Below are 18,308 nucleotides of genomic sequence, written 5' to 3'. Positions count from 1 at the left end.
AGTCCAGGTGAAAAATCAGTGTACATGCTTTTGAATGTGGTTTTATAAGGCACAATTTACAAAATAATACTGTTTGATTTTCTCACAAATAAGAATATTCAGAATGCATTATGGCCTATTATTAACATAAGAGCAATTGAAAAGTGATTAGGGATTATATAATATAGGGCCATTTAACAACATTTTGGAGTGGAGCTGTCCATGTGTCTAATGTGCTTTAATGAACATGTAGTCTGCTGGACAGCAGGATCTTGATGGATTTTGAAGGTTGTGAGTCTTGACACAATTCCTCGGCCAAAAGACAAACAACCCCCTCATGGCACACTCATCAGTTCTATCCCTCTCACTGCTCATCGCTCATCCAACTCCTGGCATCTGGTGTTACTCATAATCAATAGTGTTAGTATCCAAACTCTGCCCAGAGGAAGCAGTTGCCAATTATACAGCACCCACAGAATATTGTTACTGTCATGGTAAAAGTATTTCTTCTCAGCATGAACTGAGCTGTATTATCATTCATGGTACATGGTTGCAACTGTAAAGTTCAGTGGTATGAAAAACAGCTTTCTTGTTTTCATTGGTTCATTGGTCTCATAAGCCTCCACATGTTCTTAACATCTGGTCTGCTTGATCTCTGTTACTTTAAATGTGTTTATATGTTTATAGTTAATCCATTTTCATTTTTTACTGTCTATTCTCTGCATTAAGCTGTAGATGGATTTGTAAGCTATAGATCTCAAGTAATGAATGATTCATTACATTTTGACACAAAGTGTACCCCAAGGTCCAATAATGCCGTATATAATCTTCCTCAAACTTATTACAGACTCAGCAATGGCATAACTCTGCAGTGCTCTAAATTGCTCTTTTGGCCCAGCTGCCCTTTGATTGATTATGATAAATGGGCATGAGCAAGGGTTTAATGAATTACACTGGTCAGAATAAATCCAGGATTCTCCATCTGAGTGGGCTATTTTATTCTTTGGTATTGACCGGCACACAGCATACAAATGTCTCCAATTTCATCCCAGGGCAGAGCCTCAAAGGTTCACTGTGTTTTCACCATGGTCACTGAAGGTTCTGGTAGAGTGGTGATTTATCAAAAAGACCCAGAAGAAGAGAGAGACTCCATTCAAGAAATCGAGGGCATCAAGTTGTTTACATTTACAATGAAAAATATATTTGGAAGCTGTAAACTGATGGTTCTGCAAAAGTCTGCATGCCTGGCACATCTCAGTACAAAAAGCCAACAAACACTACACAGAAGCACCACATAATTAGATATGAGTGATCGAAGAGGGCCTGTAGTACAGCTCCATCATGGGCACAGCAGACACATTATGTGATAGTGATAGCACTTGAAGCACTACAGATAGAGGCGAAAAACATCTGGTTTCAGTGCTTTCCCTGTAACCATCTCTGCAGCACAAAAACTCCCTGATACTTTATCCAGTGCTCCTCTGATGAAGATGAATGCATTTGTACTTCACCTCATTTGAGGTTTCCAGTGAGGGTGCACTAAGCTGGAGTCGGGCCCTGATCAATTGAGAGACAGGGCATCGCGTGGGCAGCCAATCCCCTGACTGAGTGCTTCAGTATCAGGGTGTGAACAAAAAGCATCAGGCCAAGTGTGAAGATGTGAAGGATGGATAAACCATAGGCTATACATTTTACTCTGCGTGCCAATTATCTGTAAATAGTCAAACAGATGGCTCAGGGTAATGTTTAAAGATTCAGACTGTGTTAATGCAAAGTCAACTGACTTTGCTCTGGGTAATAAATTGTGTTGTTGTCTGTGAAGTTCTATGTTTTGAGCTGTTTTACCCTTTCTTTTTAGTTGCTGTTGCACAGCCTCGTTTCCTTTTAAATTCAGATATTTTTCTGTGGCCTCTTTTGTCGGGGAGGAAAATAAACAGCCTCAGTGACCCTAAGCTTTGGTATCTGCTTGAGAACACCTGCCTGCAGACTAGGTGATGTGCTCTGAGATGGCTTTATTTGGGTTAGGAGGATTCATGTTTGTGTCAGGACCACAGGATGACCTGTCTCTTCCAGAGAAGTGTAAAGTAATGAGTTGTGACTTTACTTGTCCGGCAGTCATATATTTGACTCCACTATCTGCCCGGCTCTGCTTGGCACCCGCCTACCAATTTGCTATAGTTCAAGAGGAGAAACATTAAATATTGATTTCAGGTTGTATCACAGACTGGGACATCCTTCCAGTTATACAGGTGCTTTTTTGGTGGCTACATTTGCTGTTATTTTAGGTTGTAACAATTGAAATTATGCAAACAATTCTGTGTAAAATTAAGAGAAGCATATGGCTGTATATAACACTTTGACTTAATAAGTCTTTTTCCTTTTGCAACTTTCCTCCTCAACAATCTGCCTTGTTCTCTGTGCTGTGTGAAAAATTGAGCAGTTAGTTTGTTAAAGGAGATCCTCTTTGTAGTTTGAATAATCCAAAAAGAAAATCTAGATGAGTGATTCCTGCATTGAACTGAGGGAATGGTGAATTTCACCGCCTCCATCTCCATTAACAGTAATGCTTGATAATGTGGCATCAAATGCACAGTTTCCTCAGTGGGTTGGAAAGAGTGTGTGTGTGTGTGTGTGTGTGTGTGTGTGTGTGTTTCCACATTTTTACACACTCAAATACTTTAACTGTTAATGCACTATTGTTTCAATTGTCCAAAAGTAAACTTTCAGAGATTATGAATCATATCCTCTCACACTCCCTTCAAAGAAAATCAAGTATCAGTTTGCAGTGAAAGCTCATATTCTATGCTGTTTGTAGTTTCACCTGTGAATCTGATATCTTTTACTTTTGGCTCAGTTTGTTAATAATAACAACATGTCAGACCGTTGTCAGAGGAAAAATGATTAAGTCTTGAATTTAGTTCAACCTCACAGCAGTTCATCAAATAGTTGCAACATTTAATGTGTTGATTCTTTTAGCATTCATGGACAGGAATTAATCAAATAACAGTAAGATGTTGACTGGCTTATGGTTATGTTTAGGCACAAACAGCACATGGTTAAGGTAGAGTGATTTAAATTTAACCAAAACCAAAATCTTTTACCGACCTTAACTAAACATACTTTGTACACCTCCCATCCACCCCAAGCTTCCATCTTTCAACTTGCTTCTTGTAATGAATGTGGCACATCTTTTAAAAATGTTTCTAATTTCAATATATGAGTTTGAAAATCATGCTCACTATCACAAGTAAAATGTTAAATTACACACGTCCATACACCTGGTGCGATCACAGTCCACCAACCTTCATCAAGAAAGAAACAGGAATTCAATGAACAGGAAACTAAGATCAAATATTTATGTTTTTACTGGATTGAGAAAAACACATTTTCCAATACTTGTTTCCTGTGAGAATGAGAAAGTTTCTTATACTGTAGTGAACAGAAATAATTAACTCTTCCTGAGGTGGCAGGTTCACGTATACTTACAAACCCTTTACAGTTTTTGGTCTTTTTAAAACTTCAAGAATAGTTTCAAAGAATCTTGCCATATTTCAGCCAACTATTGAACTGAGTATGAATATCTAAAGCTGTGAGGTTCTGGCACAAGTGCCAGTGGACCCAGTCTGTCTCTGGTGAATTCTAAGTTGGAGGCAGCTATGTTGCAGCACGTGCTCACTGCCGAAGGGAGCACTTTCATACTGCACTGCAGCAGCCGTCTGCCAGACAAGGATGGCGCCTCTGCATATCGTCACCTTAACTCACATTCCCACTGATCAGTGGAAAACTCGGGCCCTCAAAAGCAACAGCTTGGGATTTAGTAAAAAAAAGTGAGTGAGTTTTGCTCCAAAGTAGAAGATCTACCATTGGAAAAAAACCCAACAAAAACTCTGTGTGTGAGATGACAGAAAGCAGAAATATAACTTTTATCACCTCGCAGGTAATTTAAGTTTTTATTTTAGAAAAAGTTTTACTTTTTGCTACACATTGAAAATATATCATATATATTTTTTAAAATATTGTTGCATTGAAACACCATGAATGAACTCTGCTTTCCCTCTTCACCACCTACACCCAGATTTACCTTCTAGCTATCTTTTCACTCTGGAAATAGCTTTTAGAGAAAGTGCCCTTCAGGGTTTCCTACTGGCATTACCTGTACCTGTACCTGCACTTCCTTTTTTTATATTTATATTTCTCTGTCAAGGGCATTTTCCCTATGTCACAGCAGATTGTGGAAAGGCTTCTGACACAAACCCCAAACTGCTTAATAAACCCAAAGGATCCACAGACCATGTTAAAAGCACTATAGGGCAGCAGTGGCACTCAAGTCAGCTCCTTGCCTTGTCAGAGAGTGTTATTTCAGCTCTTTCTAATGTACTCTAGGGGTTAAACTACATGAATGACCTGACCCAAACAAAACCATTTTATCCTTTCAACTCTCCCCATGGAACCACAACAACAAATCCAGCCTGGAAAGTCATGGCTCTGAGTCTTCCAAGCATTTTGAGATCACTGACACTGGAAGCAGTGCAAGTATTTATGCTCTCTACTGCAATATTAGTTTTGTTTCTTTCCCACTGGTATGTGGTCAGTTGCTTATGTTAAACAGCTGATGATGCAGTTTCAACAGAAACATAGTCAACTGTGCTCTGTGGTGAAGGGATAGCTCCTGCAAGTGGATCTGAGCAGCGTTGTTCCCATTGCGTGCTTGATGCAGCTAGCCACACCCAGCAAAGTGCCTGCTGTTGTAATCTGGACTGTGAAACCTCAAGGGAGTGTGGATGCATGGTAGATTAAACAAAGTGCTCACTGCAGTATGTATGAAATTTACAAAGTAAATGTCATCTGTGCAGTAAATGTATTCAGCGTTAATTAGAACTAAGCATATGGCAACACCTGGTGAATTTAGCAATTGTGTTACTTACTCTGTGAGCATGTGCTTTAAACAGAACTCTGGTTCTTACTTCAAGACACAGGTTGGATATACTTGGCACTATCACAGGGGAGTATCGTGCACCGGATCTTCCACATGCACATAGCTTATCTCAGGTCAGCAGGTCAACCATATCTTTCTGGGCTTCAACATATGACTCCACACCCAGCTCTTACTGATTTCTGTAAGGGACACCAGCTGTTGGATGCTGCTGAACAAGTTCCAGATGTCTTCATTGTTCACTTTTTGCCCATGATTGAACAAGTAGTGCATTCCCCAGTAAAGGAATACTCCACTATACTCCACTGATTTAGCTACTGTTGGACTCACTGCAGCATAATTGAAGATATCTTTTGTATTCCACGCTTCTTCCTTGTCTAAACCTGATGCCTACAATATCCACAATGCAACTGCAGTTGAGGCAGAGATTTTGGTGTGCTATGCTAGTTGCCACCATTGTGGCCTTGAGTTGCTAGTCTCAATCAGAGGTGATGAGTGGGTGAATGACCTTACCCTCAGCCATGGCACTTTAGACTGGCCCATATAGGAAGCTGTGTCTGTGCTGTGCTGTGTGTAACTTCTCTCAGATCCACAAGTTGTTCATCAAATCTCAAACTGCACAAACACATCTGAAACCATGATGCTCCGAACCCACGCTCTGACCATATTCCAGTGGCCCCTGCCCTGACATCTGCTGTTTTCTTTGACAGTGTTTCTGCCTCCCCTGCTATCTTCTGTATATATTAATAGAATTATGTATATTGACATGATTGGCTTTTATCCCCTTATTTGTGTATTTCTTTTTCAGATTTCAATCACTGTTATTGTCCTGAGAGTTGCTTAATGTGTGCTTTAACTCGCTTTAAAGGTGTGCAGTTTTGTACAGCTTGTCACTTAATGTGACAGGTGACACCTATCAACATTGTAATGTGGCCAGGAAACTCTCTGTTTAAGCAATTTGGCTGTAATAGGTTTGGAAGTCAGGCATTATGCTGAAGCAGAGCGAGCACAAGAGGATTCTTCCTCTTGATGCTAAGAGTGTTGCACAGCATTTCATTCAGAGCAGGTGCTGCTCATTAAATATACATGTTTTGGCTATTATCTTGGAAATCAAAGGTCTACTGAAGAGAGGTGGCTGTAACAAAGTATACTTTCAGATTTTTGCTCATTACAGTATGTGATACTGCTGCAAATCTCTATGTGTGACCATAAGAGGAGAGTAAATATACTGCATCTTTATGAAATATGCCCTCTAAGGTATTAGCATTATCTCCCTCACTGCCTAATGTCTCTGACATATTAGCAGATGAAGAGGAAGCTATATGAAACTCTCAGATCTGAGGGTTTCTTTTGCTTGCTGATAAGAGATAAAATGTTTTACTCGAGGTCGTTCAGTGCTCTCTGCACCTGCCCATTGGCCCTGTTCTATTAGTTACTCTCCTGAGAGGAAGAGCAGCAGCTGTCCTCAGCCAATCATCCATCACTCTGTCCACTGGGTGTGGGCACAGGAAAAGAGCAATGAGCAGCAATCCTATCTATCAGCCCCCAGTAGCAGTGAGGCAGAGTTCAAGTTGGTAATGAATTTAGTCCACAAACAACAGGTTTCATGAAAGTGCATTTACAATGGCCTTACTTTAAAATGATGTATTATTTAAATTTACAGTTACTGTTTTCATTCACTGCTTCTTAAATGCTTTGCACAGTTTTCCACTGTTTATTTATGTGGACTAATTTGTAACTCTGGTGCAGTGAATTTGTCATTATCTCTATGGACTGCAACATTGTCACAGCAATGCTGTTGCTGTCGGTTTTCAGTCAGCTATAAATCAACCATAAATCATACATGCCTAACTCAAAGAACATGAAAGCCTTTCTTTTGTTTCTTTTTGTTGTCTTTTTAACTTGATAAAATCATTTATCCATTGATGCATGACCCTGATGTCCACCGGATGCAGTAGTGTTGCGATTCTGTTGCCCTGTGGCCTTTGTTGCTCAGTTACATCACGTTGCAGTACAAATGCCTGACACACAGAGCCTTTAAGAAGGCGCAAAATAGTGAGGAGTAAAAACTCTCCATCACTAATGTTAGTGAGGTCTTCCTTATGCCATGGTTGTGGCAGTTGTGACAAAGTTTGAATTAAGCTTCTTCACTCATAAAACTGCTTTTTCACAGCTCCAGAGTCTATATTACTGGATTTATTAAAAGAATTACATTCAGATATAGAAAAAAAAAATTCAGCTTTTAAAATACATAATTTTGAGGAAAACATATTGGAAGCCTATAGCACATCTGCATCCTCTGTGGACTAAGAAACAGGAACATGGGTGATGACTAACATGCTTTTATGATGGTCTTCCGCTGGGCTTTTAGACTGATGGAGCAGCTTCTTCTTCTCCAGGAAGCCTGGAGAAGCAGAGAGTAAATCATTCATCATGTGGGAAAGAAGCAGCCTCACTTTTAAATGAAAACATTTCCAGTATGGATATGAGATCATTTTGTCATGTGTGTTCATCCTCTTTGGTGTGTGGAAAAATGGTGGTATTTTGAAACTGGTTCCTTAGACTTTTATCTTTTCATAGGAGCTCAGCTGTCAGGAGCACTGCCTGATATGACTTTAATCAGCAAATTGAATAGGTGTATCCAGCTTATCAGAAAAAGACTCTCACACACTGTAGAGCTCCTATAGAGGACTGCTTTAGCTTAGGGCTGATCACAATGAAAGGAATGCTATCATACTTTTCTCTATTGTAGATTTATATGTATTTATTCAGTTCTTGGCTCTGATTCAGCCCTTAAAAGTTCCTCTGTTGGACTAATTAGAGCTGTGCTGGTTTATCCCTCTGACTGTTGTGGTGGTTATAGAAGCTTGCCTATTGGGACGCACACATTTCTCACACACTAAGCATCTTATTTTCCCTAGATATCACTGCTGATAAAGCTGTAATGAGAGGCACAGTAAAGTATTAGCTGTTATATTCTTAATTGCCTGCAAACAGCTTGTGAGGAATCTTGCCCAATGACACGCTGTGAGAGAGTCACATGTGACTTTTTAAATTCCCATGTTCAGTGCATCAGTTTGGAACAAAAGAGCCAAATGGACAATTTGAACCAAAACTTTCTGTGAGCATTCATGTCTATTTGAGCTGCATGTTTCTGAAGTGTGGGAGGAAACTGGAGCACCTGGGTGAAACCTGTGCCAACAATGTCAGACCTTACAAACTCCACAAGGAAGCTAAATAAAACCTGTGTCCTTCTTGCTGTGACACAGCAGCGATCAGTGGCATTATGTTATCACAGTCAAGCTGTATCATGCTGTGACGGATGGAGGACAGTCGCACCTTCTCCCTGCAGTGAGCCATCCCACCTGACTCATTTGCTTGACCTTGGCACCAACATTGCTGTGACTCTGCCAGTGTGGACGTAAGCACCCTCGGGAGACAGCCTAACCACCGCATTCACTAATCCACTCCATAAGAAGTCTTTACTACCTGCCTCCCCACGGCCTGCTCATTAGAAGAGGTTGTGTTTGCTTGTGTTGACAGGTTCTGCAGCATGTGAACAGGGCATAACTTAACAAAGAAAAAACACTGTCAGGTGTTGTACAAATGAGTGGAGGATGTTCTTTTTTTATCTGTGTATTGTCACAGCTATTGTCTTGTTTCCTGTGCTGCCAGTGAAGAAAGAAGAGCTGACCTAATTATCAGCATACAAACAGTATTGTCTTCAGTTACATTTTTTTGTTTATTTTGTAAGGCATCTTTACTCTCACTTATTCCTGGCTTTTATGAGAGATAATTAAATATGTATTGCTCTTTGTTCTCATATGATAACATGATGGCAGGTAGACAATTATAAATGTATCTATCTATGCTGCCTTCATTCTTCCAGTATGAGAGAACAAAGCCCTCAGGATGAAATGTCCATGGAAACAGTGTACTGCTGCAGACCCTGCATAGTAATTAGTGCAATGTTAGCTGTCTTTCTCCAGCATATGGTGCATTAAGATTAAATATGCATGCTTTGCTTTGACACTTACCCAGTGTCTCTTTAGATGCAACACCTGCTTCTTCTGAGAAAATAAGTAAATCTGAGAAACTGGACAAAGTGACACAACAGAGACTGGCACAGATTAAAACTACAGGAAAGTTAAACTAGAATTACAACTGAACTTAACTGTTTGTTTTTCATTTGGTGAATTTTATTCCAGGATTTGTTTTCTTCTAATCACAGAAGAATTAGTTTGTCTCTTCAACAGCAGGATTTGATTTGATCTCTCCATGAATTCATTTATTATGCAGTTAGACTGAAGAGACTGTCGTGCTGAATGAGGCGTCATATTGAACATGGTGTATACTGTTATGTGGTACAAAGCAAAATCAAAGCACAGTGTGGGCTCAGAAAATGAGGTCAAGGACATAGCTCCATAGTTGGAAATTTGCTGAAATCAGAAGCAAGTGAGTTTTTCCAAGTGACGTGGATTGTAATGAAACTTTAAATACTTAGCTTCAACACCACACAGATGTAGATTTAGGCCGACGTAAACATTTAAAAACAAAAACTAGAACCTGTGCATTTCGGTTGTTGCAATGAGCTCTGCTCAGCTTGCTCTACATTAGGCTGTTTTGTTGCTTGTCCTCACTGTTTAGATGCTCAGTTCCCCTGGCTTACCGTCGCTTAGCAACAATAACCATGTGTGTTTGTGTGACGTCTTTACTTTGTTTGCATTATTTGTGTGGCTTTTTTGTACATTTCATTTGCATATAAGGCACATTCTTATCAGGGAGGAATGTCTACAACATTTGTGGCCAGGTTTGACCGTATGTAGGAACAAGGCAACTATGGCAAAGAAATGAAGAGGTGTTCATTTCACATGGAATAAATAAATAAATCAGATGGCAGGTGTCACACAAGCATTAAAGTGCTAAATTTAAACTGTTTATTTTTATATCAGATGATTCAAAGTTGGTCCATTTATGTTCTGTCGGATCAGGTGCATACTGAATGAAGTGGGGTGCACCGGAGGTGACTCATTAAATTCTGGTGGGAACTGCTGCCTGTACAAAAATACATCTGAAGCTGAAGTCTGAAAACAGTATGATTTCACATCAGATTTCCGGTAGCTTTATGTTTTTTTCAACCTCACCAACCCTAGTCTGAATAATCTGTATTGGCTCGTCAATAATTCAGCAGCATTGCAACAGGGTATTGTGAGTCACTGCAGGAGGCGGCTGGAAACAATTTAAAGCAGTCTGCTGTATCTTCTAGGGCTGCATGTTGGAGAGGGACTTGTTTGGTTTGCAGAGAAGAGAACACAGCCATTAAAGTATTCAGTTGCAGCATGACACAAATACTCCCGTGGCACCACCAAAGAAGAAGGGCTAGTTGGTTTCTTACAAGCATTGTTCAACGTCCTGTGCTCCTAGGGAGCCCTGTGCTGGTGATGAAAGTAGAGGTGTTGTCTGCTCTGCCCCCAGGGTGAACACTCCTCTCAACACACAGATCCAGGCATGGTCTGATATCTCCTCTCCACAGCTTTTGATCCTGCCATGTAAGCAGTGCAATATGAGGGGAAAAGGCACTGCTGTGAATATGAAAACACAGAGTGTGGGGATTATAAAACAACTGTAGAATGCAAAGAATTCCCAGTTTGATCAGTTACTTAATGATTATTCATAATTGGTGGGAAGAGGGCTTGCTCTGTATGCAGTGTATCTTATAGAATTACAGTATGGTATATTGTAGAACTTATTTTGCCTTTATCTGACAGATCACGTCTTGTTCTAATACAGTTTTCATACACTCTCCTGACAGCACTGCACAAAATTCTGTAGATATTATTTTTGTAGAGACAGACATCTGCTTATACAAAAGCTGTGTCAAAGTAGAAAACAAGTAAAAAACTTTTAGAGTGTTTTGAAAAGGTAGCTCACACACTGCAGGCCGATGGCATTTCTCTATTTTCACAGTGTTTTCTGACAACATAAAGATAATATTACACATAAACACGAGCATGTTTTCACTATTTTTCCATTGTATAATAAATATAGGTGAATATGAATTATGTATGTTAATAAATGCCTCCCCTACAAAAAGTAATTTAGAATTAAACACATAGAATAACAACACTGATATTATTACAGATATTTATATTGTCTAATGTATTGTACTTTTCAAGACTGAATATTTCGCATGTAAAAATACAATTTTGACTGAGATCTGATGTCCAAGGGGAAAAAAGCAGATAAATGACAAACATCTGCAACAGATCTGCTAAATAACAATATACTGTTGCCTGCATATTGGACACAGAGTCTGACAAAGAAATATATAATATTGAGGTCAAGATGACCTGTCTTACATACCTGTCATACAGTATATGTCATTGTCAAGTGTGTTAGTGGCCCTAAGCAATCAGCGCAACAAGGTTTGGGGTTGTCCTTTTAAAGTGATGAGAAATTTGATTTGAGTGATGTGGCCCCGTATGATTCCTGTCAACATTGTCTACCAGTATGCACTCAGTATGCACTCTGAAATACAGCAGTAGCCTGTTGTATTAGTAGTGATACATTTGGTATCTGATGTAGCATACTTATTAAAATTATGAATAAATTATATAAACTGATGAAAAACACTGCTTAACAGCAGAAATGAATACAGACCATGCTTGCAGTTCTGTACATTACACAAGAGGAAACTAAAAAGGGAACTGGGCCCCTGACAGTTTTAGCATTAAACCTTGTTTGAATCATCCTCTTCTACTGCATGTAATCTCTCTAGAAAAGCCCCTGTGCCCAGTGCTGTAATTACAGCTGCTTAACTTATCTGTAAAATGCAAACAAGCCCATCTTGATTGCTTATAATGATCATCATTTTGCACTTAACTTGTAATCGGCTTTTCAGATGTATTTCATCCAGTAAAAAAACTGCACATTTTAGGTCTCGACAGATTTTGCATCTGCACCAAATAAAGAGTAAACGCTGTGTGTGAGGACATGTTGCGATAAAAATCCTAAACCAGATCTGAAGTTGTGGAAATAAGAAGCTCAGGAAACGGCACAAAGTCTGCCTAACCACTGTGATAAATCATTTTATATCAAAGAAATCAAATAAATTCACTAGTCCATAACAATATTGAATGGATTCATAATCATGTGTCAACCCAAAAGAGAAAAACAAAGAGAGAGACTTCAGCCCCATGCACATCAGTGCACATGTAGGATGAGAGTGGTTGTAACAAGATGATGCTCTACACTTGGATCTCTCTGGGTCATTTAAGCAGAATTAAATGACCATCTCTGTCCTCGTACATCAGCTTAATAGTGGGGATTTTCTCATGTACTAAACCCCCCTGTGAGTTTTAAGTATGTTGATAAATAGGAGTCTAGTACAATACCTCCAACATGGAGGTGAGCTCTCAGTGCTACATTAGTGGATGCTGAGTAAGCTCACTCAAGGTCATGTTGTTGCTCCACTTAAGGATCCATGGATTTCTCTCCAGAGCACTGACAAAGTAGAGTACTTGAATTTTTGTCATTTCATCACAAATTAAATGTACTCTTAATTAGTACCAAATGTTTTTGAAGGCATACAGTGCCATGGTGTTTCCATTGGTTGAATATATTTTGTCTTATTTACAGAAAGCTAACAGATCAAATTTGCTGCTTGAAATAAAATAAGGTAGATGCATTATTATTGCAAGGAAACCCAACTGAAGAAAGCAGCAGCAGATTAGAAGAGGTAATTGGATTGGGACATTGAGTGTCCTAAACAGGAGCCTGTTTCATCTAAGAAACAACCTTATTCACATCACTGTTTACACTGGATCAGGGGCTTTCAAAGTCATATTCAGTGTTTGAGTTTTTTGTAAGACAATGTCCACGGGTTGTCAACACAGAGCAAATATTTCTGAGTACAGATGGACAGAGGAGAGCATCAGTGCTCCAGGAATATAACAACAATGCTGATGGGTTCTGAGCCCTACTTATGTCAATGTTCATGTTAGCTGTGGCAAACAACATTTTGTAGTTGTTTATGACTGTGTTGCTAACCCCACTTCACAGGTTTCTTATATTTATATTTACCTAATTTATAATAAGTAAGATATAACATGCAAAAATATCTGGATGGTTCTTTAACACTTAGTCATTTTGGAGCTGATTCGCCTTCCCAGTTTGTTTGCATGGATGAATTAGGACAGGGTCTGTTCCACTGTGAAATCAGTGAGTGCTTGAAGGCTCTCTTGCAGACTACTTCAGCTGCTCATGCACACTTTCCATCAGTGTTTAATGCTGCCGACTTTGCCTGAAGGTGTTAGCTTCAAGAAATGAAGTTTTACATAGCAACAAGCCCTTATCCTTTGTTTCATCAGATCTGAATAAACATTCGGAAAGTCAACAACTAACAATACAAACCTCATACAAGCCTCATTTTACAGGCTTCTCTGTCCAGGTACCATGTGATGTCACATAGTGCTGTACCAACTCTTAAAGCGTTTCAAGCCATTGCACCCTTATTGCCTTCTCACATTTTGCTGAGCACACATGCAATGTTAATTAAAGTGTGTGAAGGTTCAGTGCTTGGGGCTTAGGGGGGGCATTGGGACTGGACCTTGTGTGTGTCAAACCCTCTCCCTCCAAAAATAAAGCTTCAAATAAACCAACTGACCCCAAGTTATTAAATTACATAAAGAATATGTTGCTCATTGTTTGCTGTCTGGACTGAAGAAGAAGTACTAGTCTGAGCTGAAACTCAATTTGCTTTGACAAATCACCTTTGAGTCTGAGCGGCGCTGTCCTTGCCAGTGCAGGCGAACATGCCTTACATGAAAATACCACAGTGAATTTCAAAAATGATTACTTGAAGCTGAAAGACATCTTCATGACCTTCAAACTTTGAACTGAAGTTCAACTGTTGACAGCTTTCCTTATCATCTCTCAGTAAGCTCTTCTGAAAGAGCTGGACCAACAGCTCAGATCTGGCAAAGGGAAAACAGGATCTGCTGCCTGTTAGAAACAAGAACTATCTGCACAAACACTCCCAGAGCTGTGTCTGCTCTGGTATCTTTATTGCCTGGAGGCAATGTGGACATTCCCTAATCACTCAAACAGCAGCACTGGAGTGGATGATTGACAGGAGGACACCCATGGTACGTGTACTGTAACACACCTGTCATAACTGTCTATTTTTATTTCCCACAGCATTCGTCAGACTCACATTTGTATTTGTACCATTTATCTTTCCTCAACAAAATCAGTTCCAACTGACGTCAGATTGTCTTATCCTGAACACTGTAGCACTTCTTCTGACTCAATATATTTTACAATAATAGAGACTGTAGTGCACTTTGGTAAAATATATCCACCACACAAAAATTATTTAGTAAGTTATCACATCATCACAGTTCAGGTAGCAGGAACTATGTCTTGTGTTATGTGCAGGTTTTAGTATAGAACAGTGTGTTATTGCTTTAGCCAATAGTTTGAACAAGAGCTTTGCATTGTTTGGTTATGTGCCACCCATGTGAGCTTCTCAGGGCTAATTGCCTTCATATCTTGGTATGCCTGTGAACATTACCAACTCCAGGATGTGCTGCTTGACACTTAAGCTGTTTGCAGATGGGTAATAAAGTGTGCTAAGCTCATCCGAGTCGTGACTTTTAAATGTTCTGCTCTGTATCAGGGGAGCCATAAAACCACATCACTGCTCATGCGAGACACGTTCTTGTGTGAAGCCAGAAATCACTGCTTAGTCTTTCCATCAGATTAGTTTGTCCCTGTATGCCTGTAAGATATATTAGAGAATGTACTATAGATAGATAGATAGATAGATAGATAGATAGATAGATTGAGCAAGGAGGGGAAGGACTGCACTTTGTATAGACCAGGTTCTCTACTGGGCACTTCAAAATTGGGTAAGAAGTCCACATAATAGATACCATTTCAGAACAGGATGACCCAGATTGCACCTTATTCATTTTGGATACACAAAACAGCTCAGTACAAAGAAATGATCTACCTTTAACTGTTAATCACTTTCAAATAAGACATTTACATGCTTCCAAAGCCTCTATCTCACGCCCAGTGTCAGTATGGATATTAATGGACATCTTTCTCAGGTTATCACCCTGGAAAAGAAGTTGCCTCTAGGTCAGTCTGCTTAGCTCTGTCCTCCTCTCTTCTCTGTTTCTTTCACTGAGTCGATACTGCATGTGAACTCGTGACCAGTGTCAGACACAATCTATAAACCTCACAGTGTATTATAGCATTGTTGTTTTTAGCCTCACATTATGTTTGGCTAATAGGCTAATGAGAAACATTATCTCTCAATCAATATGTTATAATGTATATCATGTCACATGCCCACTCATCTACACTGACTAACCAGTTTTCTTACAGGGCAAAACTAAATGATGATGATTTTGGATATTTGAATGAGCCTCTTATGAGGCGTAATTGGTGTTTAATTCAAGATTGAAATTACATTTGCATTTGTTTAATGCAGAGTCAGTCTAAGTCAGCAGCTGCTGTGTGTTGTCCTGCATGTGAAGGAAGCTGGCATATCACCTGTGGACACCAACTGCAGACTAGTCTTACTGCCATATTACTGCAATTGGACAGCAATCAGAGAAGTTTCTTGGTTACTGGTGACTGTTTTATATGATTATATGAACAGGGAAGGATGGAGCAATTTTATATCAATCACCTCATGGGACTCACTCACATTGTTAAAGTGTTTTCGTTGCTGATTTCAAACATGCTTTAGCACAGAGATTTCATATCTTCTGTTCACCTAAAGTTAAATTTCCACAGTGAGGCAGGAGGACATTTCATGTACAGTCTTTAGTCTATAGTCTAGAAGCGGATATACACAATTCTGTCTGCAGACTTATGCAGAGAAGGGTGCTATGGCTAACTATAGGCTGAGAGGCTAGCAGAGAAGCTGATGTACACCTCCCAAAACATGTGTTGTGCTGACCAGAGCTGATTGTTCTGGAGACAGATTTGAAACAGGAGAGAAATCTGTTATACAAGTTGTGTTTATAAGAAATTGCCGTCAAGACCTCAGTCACTTTGTTAGACACAGAAAAAATAGGTAATTTTAGGGATTTAAACTACCAACCAGTGTTGTTGGTATGTTGACCAAATAGTAAATGTTGGTAATGCTAACTTGTTAACAGTTATCATGAAAAGCAGTGTGACATATTTTAATGAGAGACGTCTCAAGCTGCCTTGCTTTCAGTACCATCAGAGCCCATGATGCCACACAATGACACAAGTGTGCAAAGTAGAATATTTATGTGATTGTCATTTCTTGATTTCAGTTTTACACTGTTCAGAAAATCCAGCGTAGTATTCACTAATTCAACATATTTGTATTTGCTTATCTCTGTGTAATTGGATTTCAAATTTAATACAATCAAACAAAGGGCTGTGCTTTTGAGATATGCGTCATGATTCAGTGGACACAACACTTCATGTTTTGTTTGCCTCTTGTGACGCACCTCTAAAAATAACCATATCCATCAAAAATCTCCCTCTGACATCCTGTTCAATGCAACTCCCGCAAAAAAAAAATCTAAACCATGAAACATCAGCTAATGGTGTTGGCACAGTAACAGATAAATAGATGACATTTGGAGGAGGCCTAATTGTATGCCAGCTTTGATGTTACTACTATTTCAGAAACACATTTCATGTTCTTAAGCCACTAATTTAATCACACTGAGTCAAAGGACACACTCACTGAGCATGCTACTGACTTTAAGTTATTTTAGTGGAGAAAATAGGTAGTTTGTCTTCCAGTCTAAACATGGTGACTTCACTTCATAGTCATCCCAACATGTGGTCCAGTATCAACCAGCAAACACTTCAGCTATTGGTAAGTAAAATTAAAAGCAAAATAAGTGCTCTTATAAAACAGAGGACGTGTTTGATAAAAGATTAATTATTATGTTACTCTTTCCAAAAAGCACAGACATCAAAAAATAATTTAATCTCTTTAAAGCTTTCTCTGTGTCTATGGAGCGTTGGAGATTCTCTACCACTCTTACATTTGAAACCAAAATCTTTTTATTAGTGCATGAATAGTATGTGCTAGAGTCTGGGGTTTCATTTAATGTTGGTGCAGAAACATTGGGCTACTGAAGTCAAACAGACAACTTCCTGCTGTACTACAGTAAATCCTGACATGAGACCAGTGGATGAGAATTAAGAGCACAAATGACATCAAATAAAATATGAAACATGATTAATAAATGTGCTAATATACATTCAGCAATGAATCACTGCACATTTTAACTGCAAACTTTCCTCTCATCCACAGATTCAGTATTTATATCCAGTTCATATTGTGACAGACAGTATATTACTGCTGTAGAAGTGTACTGAGTGCTGTGGCTGGACAAGTTACTAAGAGTATACAGTATAGTGACTGAAATGAAAAGTTTCATTGCACTGAGAATAGAAGACACAAAACAATATTCCAGAGGCTGTGAAAATTCACATTGTACAGGCCTCTGCAGATGTTGTAAAGAACCATTATAAAGTCCAAGATAATGATGATATATGTGTGGTAGTAATAGTTTTACAGTCAGGACAGTGGTTTGGGATGAGTAAGGCAGACATAGTGTTGTGATAAACACAGATATCAACCTCTGTCATTTTATTCAGCTTCTCCTTTTATTGTGTTCCTATTAGTTGTGCTTAATGTAAAGCTCCTGGCAAGGTTAAGTTAGTAATTGGATAGCTTTATATTCAAACCTTGCTTTGTGACCTTCCTGCATGTACAGGATTTCTCATCATTATGTGACACTGTATATGTAACCTTGAGCCAGTGGGAAACATTTTCTGACATTGGTCAGCTTAAACTTCAAGCTTTTTTCCAGACAATGAAATGCATTTTTAGTCAGCAGGAAACCAGTTTTCACTCACTTCCAGAAGAGAGTGAGATAGACTACAGTAGCTATGTGCACTGTCAAAGTCCAAGCAAATTAAATGCAAAGTTAATGGAACAAATCACCATCTGCAATTTTCCCTTTCAAGCCACAGTGCCATTTCAAATGACTTGCCACATCTCATTTTGTGCAAATTATTTTGCTCTGTGCTGTAAAATCTTAGTATGACGCCTCATTGCAAAAATAAAGTTTCAGCAACTGGAAGTTGCTTTGTGATTTGTCAGTTTAGAAAACGCCCAGTCTCAAGGATTTACAAAATGCTATCAGTTGAAATTACATGACATAATGTAACAGATTTACCATTAGTTACTCAGCAGAGAGTGGAAAGTGTGCATTTAGATTGCAGTTTTCAAGTATCCAGAGAGCAGTTGTTTTTAATGTGAAGCAGTTATTTGATTTTTTAAAATTTGGTTTTAATTTGATATTGTGAAGAGCAACCACAG

General features: G+C 39.0%; 1 long non-coding RNA gene across 5 annotated transcripts in view; it reads left to right on the top strand.

Annotated features, from left to right (window-relative positions):
• LOC108876872 (uncharacterized) overlaps nt 1-18,308 on the top strand; it is a 251,421-nt gene that overhangs the window by 217,997 nt on the left and 15,116 nt on the right. The window lies entirely within an intron of this gene.

This window comes from Lates calcarifer, linkage group LG2 (assembly GCF_001640805.2).
Source record: "Lates calcarifer isolate ASB-BC8 linkage group LG2, TLL_Latcal_v3, whole genome shotgun sequence".
Taxonomy (NCBI): domain Eukaryota; kingdom Metazoa; phylum Chordata; class Actinopteri; family Centropomidae; genus Lates; species Lates calcarifer.
Note: the sequence above shows the minus strand (reverse complement) of the source record. Positions and strands in the feature narration are given on the sequence as shown.